The sequence below is a fragment of the Macaca nemestrina genome, chromosome 4 (assembly GCF_043159975.1).
Source record: "Macaca nemestrina isolate mMacNem1 chromosome 4, mMacNem.hap1, whole genome shotgun sequence".
In the NCBI taxonomy this organism is placed as follows: domain Eukaryota; kingdom Metazoa; phylum Chordata; class Mammalia; order Primates; family Cercopithecidae; genus Macaca; species Macaca nemestrina.
In genome coordinates, this window is record NC_092128.1 from 94,918,526 (window position 1) to 94,933,796 (window position 15,271).

Genomic DNA, 15,271 nt, shown 5'->3' on the forward strand with positions numbered 1-15,271 from the left:
TCAGGCTACTTTGCTCTTCCTTTCTCACCTAGTGACCTCTCAATGTCAGCTCACTGCAGGACTTGATGTGGACGCCTTCTTGCTTCTTTCTGCACTCAATTCCTTGGTTATCTTATCTATTGTCACACCTTTAAATGTCATCAAAAGGCAAACAACTCCTGAATTTATTTATCAAAGCCTGATCTCTCTCCTTAACTCCAGATTCAGACATACAACTGACATCTCGGGGTCTAATAGACATCCAAATCTTGACATATCTTCAACTGAGCTCCCAATGCCAACCCCAAACCTACTCCCCATTACTGTTGGAGGCAACCCCATTCTTTCAGTTACTCTGGCCAAAAAATCTGCAGTCATCCTTGGCTCTCTTCCTTCTTTCTTGCACATTGTTTGCTCTACTTTTAAAATATATCTGGAATCCAGCCATTTTTCACCCCTTCCCTGCTACCACTCTGGTCATGCCCTCCTTAGAGTCATCATGCCAGGTTTTACATGGTCTCAGATGCTCTGCCCCAGTGATTTATGTGGCTCACTCCTTCACCTTCTTCAGGTCTTTGTGACTTTCTGCATAGCACTCATCACTGTCTAACAAACCAAGTCATTTACTTGTAAAATTCTGTCTATTATTCATTTTCTGTTTAAACTCTAAACCTAGTATGTATTTTGTTTTTAAATATATTCCAAGTGCTTAGAACAGTTCCTGGCCACAGTAAGCTCTCAAAATATTTATTAAAAGAATGAATATAATTGATTTTAAAAAGATCAACAACCCAGAAAAAAGGTCAAAGAATATTTTAGATATTCTTATATAATATCTAATATTATATATAATAGAAAAATTTTAAGGAAAGGTAAAAAATGGCTTGTAAATACATGAAAAAATGCTTAATCTCATTTATAATAAAAGAAATGAAGTTTAAGGTAGTTCAAAACACCTTTTCCCCTTCCCCCTTTTTTAAATGTCATATTGTCAGAATCCAAAATGTGACTATACTTGGTTCAGGCTGTGGGAAAATGACATCTTTTAGATTGTTAGTGAGTGTGGGACTTTTTAAATCCCCTATGTACAGCAATTTGGCAACTATGTATAAGATTTACAAATGTCTGTTGAACCCAGAATCCCACTTTGTTTTTTTTCTTTCCCACTCACTTGGGCTGGAGTGAAATGGAGTGAAGATGGCTCACTGGGAGCTCAACCTCCCAGACTAAAGCGATCCTCCCACTTCAGCCCCCCAACTAGCTGAGACTACAGGCTTGTGACACTATACCCAGCTAATTTTTTTGTATTTTTAGTAGAGGCAGGGTTTTGCCATGTTCGCTAGCTCAGATTGGTCTTGAACTCCTGAGCTCAAGTGATCCTCCTGCTTTAGCCTCTCAAAGTGCTGGGATTACAGATGTGAGCCATGGTATCCAGCCTCACAATCCCACTTTGGAGAAACTTTCCTACAACTATACCTGTACATATAAAAAATGACAAATTTATAAAGTTATTAGTTCATTATTTTTAATAACAAAAGACTGGAAACAAAGTGCACATTATAGAGGACTGGTAAAAAAAATTACAATACATCTATACAATGAAATAGTTTCTGTCAAAAATTGTTTTTAATAAAGATCAAAGATGGCTTTTAGTTCTAAAATGGAAAGATGCCCAAGATAAAGTATTAAATAATAAAATCAAGATGCCAAGCAATGTGTATAGCATGTTGCATTTGTTTATAAGAAGAGGAGAAATATAAGAACATATATTCATTTTTGCTTTTATTTGCTTAAAGAAAGTTGGGAAAGACATGCAAAAAGTTAATTAAAAAATTACCCCAGTGGGAGGCAGGAAAATGAGATAAATGCTGACAGGAATAGGAGCAAGACTTTTCAAGTTGCATCTTTAAAAAAAAATTTCGGCCGGGCGTGGTGGCTCACACCTGTAATCCCAGCACTCTGGGAGGCCGAGGCCAGCGGATCACGAGGTCAGGAGTTTGAGACCATCCTGGCTAACACGGTGAAACCCCATCTCTACTAAAAATACAAAAATTAGCCGGGCATGGTGGTGGGCACCTGTAGTCTCAGCTACTCGGGAGGCTGAGGCAGGAGAATGGCCTGAACCCGGGAGGCGGAAGTTGCAGTGAGCTGAGATCATGCCACAGGATCCCTGCACTCTAGCCTGGGCAACAGAGCAAGACCCCGTCTCAAAAAAAAAAAAATTTCAAATGAAAATTCAAAAAATTAATCAAAAGAAATTATGTGTATGCATTAACAAATTTTAAAATAATTTTTAAAACTACATGATATCAATGTACATAGCATAAACTCTCTAAGAGAAAATAATCCTCAGATTATTTCTTAAAATTAAACTATTAGATTATAATCCTTTATCATTCTTAAATTTAATTTTTATATAATGGATAACGTGGTCTTCTAGGTTACTAGAAAATATAAATGTTGCGTCCTTATCATCTCTTGCTTCTCTCACATGTAAACTAATTGTGCCTTTTCTCTGTCTTATTTTCATAATTCCAGTTCCACTAAGAAAGTTCCCATCTCAAGAGGATGCTGTTTGATTTCTTGTTATTTGCCATCTGTGTGATCCACGGGGAAAAAAAAGGTATTAAAGAAGAGAAGCATATTAATGTTATTACTCCTTTCTAACTTTACAGAGTGGCTATTCTTTTAAATTCTTTTGAGACAAACACCTGAAAGAAAATATTGATATGTGAGATAAGCAATAAGCAGTGTTTGAACACATGCATATGTTAAAGGACACCATTAAAATGAAAAATAACTCTAGAAAGGAAACAAAGCATGCAAAATTGCCTTATGTGGCTTGCTAGAAGTAAAATAAATGTTGAAAAACTAGAGTTTGCTTCTTAAAAAGCAAGCAGAGCTAAAGGTATATCTTGCAATATATAGTTTACTAGTGACAAACCTCATATATTGATCTCTATATCCGACTTCTGACTATTGATCAGTTTCCATGGTGCCATGGTGGTGGTGGGGGTGGTGGGTAGTTGTTGTTTATTGGACCCCTAAAATCCTAACAAACTTCAGCTACAAGTTATACATATAATGACACGCCAAGTCTCAGGGTCATTTAACACATTTTTATTGAGCACCTACTAAGAGTCAAGTATCTTCCAAGTATACAAGTCTGTTATTCCAAATATGGGGATTTTAATGGTTAGCAAAATAAAACGTGTATCCTTGCTCTCAGGAAGCTTACAATTATGAAATGTTAGACACATCAAACTAAAAATAACACTTTGACTATATACCTAAATAGAGCTATCTTTAAAGATAAAGTTCTTTAAAGGATCTTTAAAGGTAAAGTATAAGATATTGTGGGATCATACAATGAGGGAGTTGGAGAGGAACCTAACCTAGATTGAGGGATCAGGGAGAAATGACATATAAAGTAAATGTGAAGGATAAGTGGGAGTTTGCTGGCAGAGATAATAAAATGAGGAAGGGCCCCGGGCAGGAAGTAGTTTGACATGCTCAGGACCCTCAAGTTGTCTATTATGTTCACTAACCTATGATTTATGTAAAATATTTAAATTCTAAATCAATGTTCTGCATACTTTCTATAAAGAGCCAGAGAGTAAATACTTTAGACGTTGTGAGTCATACAGTGTCTGTTGCAACTTCTCAAGTTTGTCATTGCACCAAGAAAGCAGCCATAAGCAATATGTAAATGAATAGGCATGGCTGTGTTCTCACAAAACGTTGTTTACAAAAACAGGTGGTAGGGAGGTGGCCCATAGGTTACAGTTTGCCAATCCCTGTTCTGAGTTACATCAGGCCTTTCTAAAACTCAGTTATAAACTTCAGTTGCATAAAGATATTTATTTTGATCAATACATATTTATGGGAAATCTATTGTCAATTTATTTGTGTTGCTATAAAAGAATACAAGGTAATTTATAAAGAAAAGAGGTTTATTTGGCTCATGGTTCTGCGGGCTGTGCAAGAAGCATGGCACTAGCACCTGTTTCTGATGAGAGCCTCAGGCTGCTTCCACTCATGGCAGAAGGTGAAGGGGAGCTGGTGTGTGCAGAAATCACAAGGCAAGAGGAGCAAGCAAGAGAGAGAGGAGGGAGGTACTAGGCTCTTTTAAACAACCAGCTCTCACAGGAACTAATAAAGCAAGAACTCATCCATTACTACAAAGACAACACAAAGCCATTCAAACCCCTGTGACCCAATCACTTCCCATTAGGCCTCATCTCCAACATTGGGGATCAAATTTCAATATAAGATTGGAGGGGTCAAACAAACCAAACTATAATATCTATTGAGTGCTGGGAATCAGAATAGAGATGCATCGTCCCTTCTATTAAGTTAACATAACAAAATTTATAGATATTAAACAAATAGTAATACAATAAATAAAGAGTCCATATAAGATTGAACTGTAGGTATATGTAACTAATGAGAAATTTAGGTCCTGTAAGAGCATATAATAGAGGAACTAATCCAGGCTGGAAGATCAGGAAAATCCTCCATAGAAAAGTGATATTTCTTTTTTCTTTTCTTTTTTTTTATTATACTTTAAGTTCTAGGGTACATGTGCACAACATGCAGGTTTGTTACATATGTATACATGTGCCATGCTGGTTTGCTGCACCCATTAACTCATCATTTACATTAGGTATTTCTCCTAATGTTATCCCTCCCCCAAACCCCCATTCCACGACAGGCCTCGGTGTGCAATATTCTCTGCCCCGTATCCAAGTGTTCTCATTGTTCAATTCCCACCTATGAGTGAGAACACGTGGTGTTTCGTTTTCTGTCCTTGCGATAGTTTGCTCAGAATGATGTTTTCCAGCTTCATCCATGTCCCTACAAAGGACATGAACTCATTTTTATTTTTATGGCTGGATAGTATTCCATGGTGTATATGTGCTATATTTTCTTTATCCAGTCTATTATTGATGGACATTTCAGTTGGTTCCAAGTCTGCTATTGTGAATAGTGCCTCAATAAACATACGTATGCATGTGTCTTTACAGTAGCATGATTTATAATCCTTTGGGTATATACCCAGTAATGAGATGGCTGGGTCAAATAGTATTTCTAGTTCTAGATCCCTGAGGAATTGCCACACTGTCTTCCACAATGGTTGAACTAGTTTACAGTCCCACCAACAGTGTAAAAGTGTTCCTATTTCTCCACATCCTCTCCAGCACCTGTAGTTTCCTGACTTTTTAATGATCGCCATTCTAACTGGCGTGAGATGGTATCTCATTGTGGTTTTGATTTGCATTTCTCTGATGGCCAGTGATGACAAGCATTTTTTCATGTGTCTGTTGGCTGCATAAATGTCTTCTTTTGAGAAGTGTCTGTTCATATCCTTTGCCCACTTTTTGATGCGGTTGTTTGTTTTTTTCCTGTAAATTTGTTTGAGTTCTTTGTAGGTTCTGGATATTAGCCCTTTGTCAGACGGGTAGATTGCAAAAATTTTCTCCCATTCTGTAGGTTGCCTGTTCACTTTGATGGTAGTTTCTTTTGCTGTATAGAAGCTCTTTAGTTTAATTACATCCCATTTGTCAATTTTGACTTTTGTTGCCATTGCTTTTGGTGTTTTAGTCATGAAGTCCTTGCCCATGCCTACGTCCTGCATGGTATTGCCTAGGTATTCTTCTAGGGTTTTTATGGCTTTAGGTCTAACATTTAAGTCTGTAATCCATCTTGAATTAATTTTTGTATAAGGTGTAAGGAAGGGATCTAGTTTCAGCTTTCTACATATAGCTGGCCAGTTTTCCCAGCACCATTTATTAAATAGGGAGTCCTTTCCCCATTTCTTGTTTTTGTCAGGTTTGTCAAAGATCAGATGGTTGTAGATGTGTGGTATTATTTCTGAGGGCTCTGTTCTGTTCCATTGGTCTATCTCTCTGTTTTGGTACCAGTACCATGCTGTTTTGGTTACTATAGCCTTGTAGTATAGTTTGAAGTCAGGTAGTGTGATGCCTCCAGCTTTGTTCTTTTTGTTTAGGATTGTCTTGGCAATGCGTGCTCTTTTTTGGTTCCATATGAACTTTAAAGTAGTTTTCCCCAATTCTGTGAAGAAAATCATTGGTGGCTTGATGGGGTTGGCATTGAATCTATAAATTAACTTTATAACTATATTGATTGTTATAAATCAATATCTATTCATGATATTGATTCTTCCTACCCATGAGCATGGAATGTTCTTCCATTTGTTTGTGTCCTCTTTTATTTAGTTGAGCAGCAGTTTGTAGTTCTCCTTGAATAGATCCTTCACATCCCTTGTCAGTTGGATTCCTAGGTATTTTATTCTCTTTGTAGCAATTGTGAATGGGAGTTCACTCATGATTTGGCTGTCTGTTTGTCTGTTATTGGTGTATAAGAATGCTTGTGTTTTTGCACATTGATTTTGTATCCTGAGACTTTGCTGAAGTTGCTTATCAGCTTAAGGAGATTTTGTGCTGAGACAATGGGGCTTTCTAAATGTACAATCATGTCATCTGCAAACAGGGACAATTTGACTTCCTTATTTCTTAATTGAATACCCTTTATTTCTTTCTCTTGCCTGATTGCCCTGGCCAGAACTTCCAACACTATGTTGAATAGAAGTGGTGAGAGAGGACATCCTTGTCTTGTGCCACTTTTCAAAGGGAATGCTTCCAGTTTTCACCCATTCAGTATGATACTGGCTGTGGGTTTATCATAAATAGCTCTTATTATTTTGAGATACATTCCATCAATACCTGGTTTATTGAGAGTTTTTAGTATGAAGGGCTGTTGAATTTTGTTGAAGGCCTTTCCTGCATCTACTGAGATAGTTATGTGGTTTTTGTTGTTGGCTCTGTTTATGTGATGGATTATGTTTATTGATTTGCATATGCTGAACTAGCCTTGCATCCCAGGGTTGGAGCCAACTTGATCTTGGTGGATAAGCTTTTTGATGTGCTGCTGGATTTGGTTTGCCAGTATTTTATTGAGGATTTTCTCATCGATGTTTATCAGGGATATTGGTCTAAAATTCTCTTTTTTTGTTGTGTCTCTGCCAGGCTTTGGTATCAGGATGATGCTTGCCTCATAAAATGAGTTAGGGAGGATTCCATCTTTTTCTATTGATTGGAATAGTTTCAGAAGGAATGGTACCAGCTCCTCTTTTTACCTCTGGTAGAATTCGACTGTGAATCTGTCTGGTCCTGGGCTTTTTTGGGTTGGTAAGCTATTAATTACTGCCTCAATTTCAGAACTTGTTATTGGTCTATTCAGGGATTCAACTTCTTCCTGGTGTAGTCTTGGGAGGGTGTATGTGTCCAGGAATTTATCCATTTCTTCTAGATTTTCTAGTTTATTTGCGTAGAGGTGTTTATAGTATCCTCTGATGGCAGTTTATATTTCTGTGGATCAGTGGTGATATCCCCTTTATCATTTTTTATTGTGTCTATTTGATTCTTCTCTCTTTTCTTCTTTATTAATCTTGCTAGTGGTCTATCAATTTTGTTGATCTTTTCAAAAAACCAGCTCCTGGATTCATTGATTTTTTGAAGACTTTCCTATGTCTTTATCTCCTTCTGTTCTGCTCTGATCTTAGTTATTTCTTGCCTTCTGCTAGCATTCGAATTTGTTTGCTCTTGCTTCTCTAGTTCTTTTAATTGTGATGTTACGGTGTTGATTTTAGATCTTTCCTGCTTTCTCTTGTGGGCATTTAGTGCTATAAATTCCCCTCTACACACTGCTTTAAATGTGTCCCAGAGATTCTGGTACATTGTGTCTTTGTTCTCATTGGTTTCTAAGAACAGCTTTATTTCTGCCTTCATTTTGTTATTTACCCAGTAGTCATTCAGAAGCAGGTTGTTTAGTTTCCATGTAGTTGTGCCATTTTGAGTGAGTTTCTTAATCCTGAGTTCAAATTTGATTGCACTGTGGTCTGAGAGATAGTTTGTTGTGATTTCTGTTCTTTTACATTTGCTGAGGAGTGCTTTACTTCCAACTATGTGGTCAGTTTTGGAATAAGTGTGGTGTGGTGCTGAGAAGAGTATATATTCTATTGATTTGGGGTGGAGAGTTCTGTAGATGTCTATTAGGTCTGCTTGGTGCAGAGCTGAGTTCAAGTTCTGGATATCCTTGTTAACTTGTCTCGTTGATTTGTCTAATATTGACAGTGGGGTATTAAAGTCTCCCATTATTATTGTGTGGGAGTTTAAGTCTCTTTGTAGGCCTCTAAGGACTTGCTTTATGAATCTGGGTTCTCATGAATTGGGTGCATATATATTTAGGATAGTTAGCTCTTTTTGTTGAATTGATCCCTTTACCATTATGTAATGCCCTTCTTTGTGTCTTTTGATCTTTGTTGGTTTAAAGTCTGTTTTATCAGAGATTAGGATTGCAACCCTTGCTTTTTTTTTTTTTTTTCCTTTCCATTTGCTTGGTAGACCTTCCTCCATCCCTTTATTTTGAGCCTATGTGTGTCTCTACATGTGAGATGGGTCTCCTGAATACAGCACACTGATGGGTCTTGATTCTTTATCCAATTTACCAGTCTGTGTCTTTTAATTGGGGCATTTAGCCCATTTACATTTAAGCTTAATATTGTTACATGTGACTTTGATCCTGTCATTATGATTTTAGCTGGTTATTTTGCCTGTTAGTTGATGCGGTTTCTTCCTAGCATCAGTGGTCTTTACAATTTGCCATGTCTTTGCAGTGGCTGGTACCAGTTGTTCCTTTCCATGTTTAGTGCTTTCTTTAGGAGACAGGCCTGGAGGTTACAAAATCTCTCAGCATTTACTTGTCTGTAAAGGATTTTATTTCCCCTTTATTTATGAAGCTTAGTTTGGCTGGATGTGAAATTCTGGGTTGAAAATTCTTTTCTTTAAGAATGTTGAATATTGGTCCTCACTCTCTTCTGGCTTGTAGAGTTTCTGCCGAGAGTTCTGCTGTTAGTCTGATGGGCTTCCCTTTGTGGGTAACCTGACCTTTCTCTCTGACTGCCCTTAACATTTTTTTCTTCATTTCAACCTTGATGAATCTGACAATTACGTGTCTTGGGGTTGCTGTTCTCGAGGAGTATCTTTGTGGCGTTCTCTGTATTTACTGAATTTGAATGTTGGCCTGCCTTGCTAGGTTGGGGAAGTTCTCCTGGATAATATCCTGCAGAGTGTTTTCCAGCTTGGCTCCATTCTCCCTGTCACTTTCAGGTACACCAATCAAATGTAGATTTGGTCTTTTCACATAGTCCCATATTTATTGGAGGCTTTGTTCATTTCTTTTTATTCTGTTTTCTCTAAACTTCTCTTCTTGCTTCATTTCATTAATTTGATCTTCAGTCACAGATACCCTTTCTTCGACTTGATCAAATCAGCTACTGAAGCTTGTGCATGCGTCACATAGTCCTCTTGCCATGGTTTTCAGCTCCATCAGGTCATTTAAGGTCTTCCCTACACTGTTTATTTTATTTAGCCATTCATCTAATCTTTTTTCAAGGTTTTTAGCTTCCTTGCAATGGGTTTGAACATTCTCCTTTAGCTCGGAAAAATTTATTATTACCGACCTTCTGAAGCCTACTTCTGTCAGCTTGTCAAATTCATTCTCTGTCCAGCTTTGTTCCATTGCTGGTGAGGAGCTTCAATCCTTTGGAGGAGAAGGGGTGCACTGATAGTTAGAATTTTTAGCTCTTCTGCTCTAGTTTCTCCTCATCTTTGTGGTTTTATCTACCTTTGGTCTTTGGTGGTGGTGACCTACAGATGAGGTTTTGGTGTGGATGTCCTTTTTGTTGATGTTGATGCTCTTCCTTTCTATTTGTTAGTTTTCCTTCTAACAGTCAGGTCCCTCAGCTGCAGGTCTGTTGGAGTTAGCTGGAGGTTCACTCCAGACCCTGTTTGCCTGAGTTTCACCAGCAGAGGCTGCAGAACAGCAAATATTGCAGAACAGCAAATATTGCTGCCTGATCCTTCCTCTGGAAGCTTCGTCTCAGAGGGGCACCCAGCTGTATGAGGTGTCAGTCGTTCCCTACTGGGAGGTGTCTCCAAGTTAGGCTACATGGGGGTCAGGGACCCACTTGAGGAGGTAGTCTGTCCATTCTCAGAGCTCAAACACCATGCTGGGAGAACCACTGCTCTCTTCTGAGCTGACAGACAGGTACATTTAAGTCTGCAGAAATTTCTGCTGCCTTTTGTTCAGCTATGCCCTGCCCCCAGGCAGGCGGGCCTCACTGAGCTGTGGTGGGCTCCACCCAGTTTGAACTTCCTGGTAGCTTTGTTTACCTACTCAAGCCTCAGCAATGGCAGACGCCCCTCCCCAGCCAGGCTTGCTGCCTTGCAGTTTGATGTCAGACTGCTGTGCTAGCAGTGAGCAAGGCTTCATGGGCATGGGACCCACCAAACCAGGCATAGGATATAATCTCCTGGTGTGCTGTTTGCTAAGACCATTGGAACAGCATAGTATTTAGGTGGCAGTGTCCCGATTTTCCCGGTACAGTCTGTCACGGCTTCCCTTGGCTAAGAAAGGGAAATCTCCGACCCCTTGCACTTCCCGGGTGAGCGGATGCCCTGCCCTACTTTGACTTGCCCTCTGTGGGCTGCACCCACTGTCCGGTCTGACCAGTCCCAGTGAGATGAACCAGGTACCTCAGTTGGAAATGCAGAAATCACCTGACTTTTGTGTCGATCAGCTTGGAGCTGCAGACTGGAACTGTTCCTATTCGGCCATCTTGGAACGGACCTAAAGAACACTCAGAAAAGTGGTATTGCAAGGTAAACCCAGAAGGATGTGTAGGTGTTGGCCAGGTAAAGAGTAGGGAGAGAGAATATCTCAGAGAGCAGACACAGCACAATGAAGGTCCAAATAGAAATGCTGATTGGCATATTTAAGGAGCAGAAAGGAGGCCAATGGACAGAAATACAGGGAATGAAGGAGAAAATTATGTTAGATGAGCCTAGGAGGTATGTAGGGCCCAAAATATGTGGGGCTTTATAGTTCAATGGAAGAATTTTGAAAACATTTTAGACTTCATGTGATATTTAATTAGACATTCATGTTAGTGGAAGCTCCACTTTGATAATCTAAATTTGAGGCCCTTGATGGAGTTTTTCTGAGCTAGACATATCACCCTAGTTTCCAAGTATGAAATCTGAGTTGGAGGGAGAGATTTCAGGATCATAAGCTGTAGGAGTAGATGAGCTTGATTCGTCAGTATGAGTGGAGTGGAAAGGTTAGGGCTAAGACTAGGGGTACAGAAGGGTGAGTCAGCAAAGGAGATGGTGGTACATTCAGAGAAAAAGGAAGTGAATCAGAGGAGACAAGAGAAAGTAATGGTCAAGAGATGTCAAATATCTGATAAAGATCCATGTGGTTTGCAATTAGGAGGTCTTACTAATAGCAGGTTTATAACTTGAGTCAGATAGAACCTAGATCACAGTGGTTTCATGACTACACCTAAGGTGAAGAACTAGAGACAATGAATAGAAACATCTTTTTAAAGAAGCCTTGCTATGAGACTTGCTCTTCTGGCCAAGATGAAGAACTGGGAACTGGATTTACCCTCCCTGCTTAAACAACTAAAACACTAGACAAAAGTATAGGAAACAACACTTAAAACATTGGATATCAGTAAAGGACAGTAATATCTTAGAGACAAAAAACAAATGATAGGAGCCATACAATGGTCCCAGATCACTGCCTGATATGGTTTGGCTGTGTTCCCACCCAAATCCCATCTTGAATTGTAGTTTCCATAATCCTCATGTGTTGTGGGAGGGACCTAGTGGGAGACAATTGAATCATGGGGGCGGTTACCTACAGGCTGCTGTTCTCATGATAGTGAGTGAATTCTCATAAGATCTTATGGTTTTATAAGATGTTTTTTCCCCTTTGCTCACCACTTCTCTCTCCAGCTGCCATATGAAGAAGGACATGTTAGATTCCCCTTCCACCATAATTGTAAGTTTCCTGAGGGCTCTCCAGCCATACAGAACTGTGAGTCAATTAAACCTCTTTCCTTTATAAATTACCCAGTCTTGGGTATTTCTTTATAGCAGCATGAGAATGGACTAATACACTACCTGAAGGAGTCATCCAGGCTACAGTGCAGAAGGAAGGAATTGAATCATCCTGGTCAAGGAGCTGGAGATGGAGCTGGAGATGGAAGTGTAGGGAGCCAGGGCAGCTAGTATCCACAGGAAGAGTATCAGGTAAGAGAAAGAATACTCTGGAAGTCTGAAGCGTGTCCCCCTTGAGGATTTAGTTGATTTTTGATCAGATTATACACAGGAACAAACCACCTGAGACCAGGAAAAGAACAACACAAAAAGGTCTGATGCTGACCAAGGGTTGGGAATAGTGTCTGTCTCAACAGTCAGAGGGGAGAGCTCTGAAATTTGAGGTGTATATGTTGAGGGGAAGTCAGTTACCAGTTAAAGTAAAAAGAAGGATTTTTGCCTCAAAGTGTGGAAAGGGTAAACCTAGTTTAAAACCAGCTCTAGTCTCACCTAACAAAACTCACATGCAAGAACTGAATGGATAAACTGTCTCTAAATTTTTAATTGTCTTAGAACAAGCTCAAGAACAGTCATAGGAATACAAAAAACCAAATAACAAGGTAAAATCCACAATATCTGACATCCTATCAAAAATTATCAGGCATACAAAGAAGAAGAAAAATATAAGCCATAATGTGGAGAAAAATCAATCAACCCAAAGTACACAAAAATGACACAGATGTTAGTAGTACAAAAGTTATTATTAATGTATATTCAAGAAGCTAGAAAGAAGAGCAGACATGTTTAGATATGGAAGATATAAAAAAGATTCATTGCTTTATATTGTCCTGTAATTAAAAAAAAAAAGATTCAAGTTGAAATTCTAGAGATGAAAGCTACCAGGTATAAGGTGCAAAATACACTGGATAGCATTGGCAGAAATCAGATATTACAGAAAAAAAGATTAGTGAACTCAAAGACATTGCAATAGAGAGTATCCAAAATAAAATATTAAGGAAGAACTGAGCAAAACAGAAGCAAAAACAGATCACCAACAAACTACGGACCAATATACACTCACCATCTCACTCAGCCATTCTGGTTTTAAGTATTTTCCAAGAGAATTAAAGGTTTATGTTCATAAAAAGACTTGAATATGAATGTCAAGGCAGCTTTATTCATAAAAGTTTCAAGTGAAAATAACCAAAAATTCATGAGCAGTAGAATTGATTAAAAATTTTGAAGTATATCATATAATGAAATACTGCCCAGCAATAAAAAAGAAGAAATTGTTGCTACGTGTAACAATATGAGTGGATTCAAAAATAATGATGCTAAGTGAAAGAAGTCAGACAAAGAGTACCTACTGTGGAATTATATTTATGTGCAATTCTAGAAAATGCAAACAAATCTCTAGTGATAGAAAGCAGATCAATGGAGGAGGGGTGAGGAAGAGGCAAAAGGAAGGAATTACAAAGGTACGTGTGGAAATTTGGGGAAGTGATGCATATCTTCATTTTCTTGGTTGCAATGATGGCTTCCTGAGCATATAACATGTATGCATATGTGTAAGAATATATCCAATTGAATATTTTACACATTTGTAGCTTTGTATATATTCAGTGATATCTATTTATTGCCTCTGCTTCTTTACCTTAGGTTTGGTCATGAAACCACTGGCTTTCATGTGGTCTGGGTTCTACCGGAATCAAGCTATGAACTTGCTATCAGTAAGACCTCCTAATTGCAAACCACATGGACCTTTACAAGTTATTTGACTTCTCTTGATCATTACCTTTTCTAGTCTCCACTGATTCACCTCCTTTTGAATCTCAACAAGCTCCATAGTATCTCAATGGTATCTTAACAAAGCTGTTACAAATAAATGACTTTGAAACAAAGGAGAGAAATGGCTCAGGAGCTAGGAGAATATGCAGGGTTGAGTTGCAAACAGTTGATTTTGTTTGTATTTTGGGCAGGGGATGAGGCTTGGACTGGAGAGAAAGGAGATAAGGATGTAAACACACGTGTAGGGCATACCACCCCCTATTTTTTATTCTCTAAATCCTTAACCCTGAGAATAAGTTCTTATTCTTGAGTATCAACAACATTATCTTAAGCTAAATTAATCAAGCCTCCACAGTGTTCTTCTCTCAACAGTGGTGTGGGCCTCCCTAGAAGTAATTTCTTCCAAATTCAATGATACCTTTTAAGTTCAGATTTTAATTGATATGAATCTGTGATACACTCTAAAATAAGATTATTTTATTGAAAAGTGGACTGTAACTTTCCTTTTATCTAGGAAGGGTTCTAAGTTAGAAGATGTTTTGCACTTTTACCAAAGGCTCTGTCATGTAAGCACCCGAAGCAACTCTGAAAGCCTTGATATTTGTGTTTCCAGCATGTGTTTGTGTAACACAGAAAGAGAAGCAGTTGTCAAGTGAAATGATGTTGGTCTCCAAAATTATAGTTTGATCCCACAAACACATACACACAAAGGATTGTTTGCTTCACAGTTTTTGATATTTAATTCAATGCTGTTGGAACAGCACAAAACTAAGTGTCAGCTTAACAGAATCACTTGTCCTTTTAGCATTAAAGTAACATGTAACTTAATGCTTTAATTTCCCAACATGCCATTTTATTTAGAAAGATTCAGACTTTCATTTTATTTAGAAATAAAATGCCATTTTATTTAGAAAGATCCAGGAGCATTCATTCACGGAACTTTAAGATCTCAGTCCACTGCATAAAATCTTGATTTTGTAATAACAATTTCTGTATCTTGCATATTCATTCAACAGGTTTAACGCGATGAGCAAATTAATGTTCATCGTTTTTAACATGTTTCAACTTAATCAGAACCCACATTCTCAATTAACGTTAATTGAATGTACATAGGACTATACAAGGGTTAGCAAATAAGAGAGAAACTGTTGCTCATTTAACCACTGTCACTTTGGACCAAAAAAAAAAAAAAAAAAAAAAAAAATTTTAAAAATTGCGCTTAAAAGAGTCTCTAGAAGCTGGAAGCGTGGCTCTTTTTCAGTAAACTAGGGGAAAAGGTTTACCGTGTTCCCCCTTTGGGGAATTTTGAGTCGCCACACTCATGTCAAGACCGAACCTGGCTCACTGCGTCTGGGAGAGTACTTGAGGAAGGCTGATGTCCTAGAAAAACCAGCTGAGGGAAGGGGCTGAAGCCCATGAAACCAGTTCTCAGCTCCGCGCCGAGGGGTCGGGAGTGGGGGGCAGCTTTGCGACCCTCTAGCTGGAGACTTCCCGCAGCTGCCTCCGACTTGTTCTAAGTGCAGGAAAAATCGGTG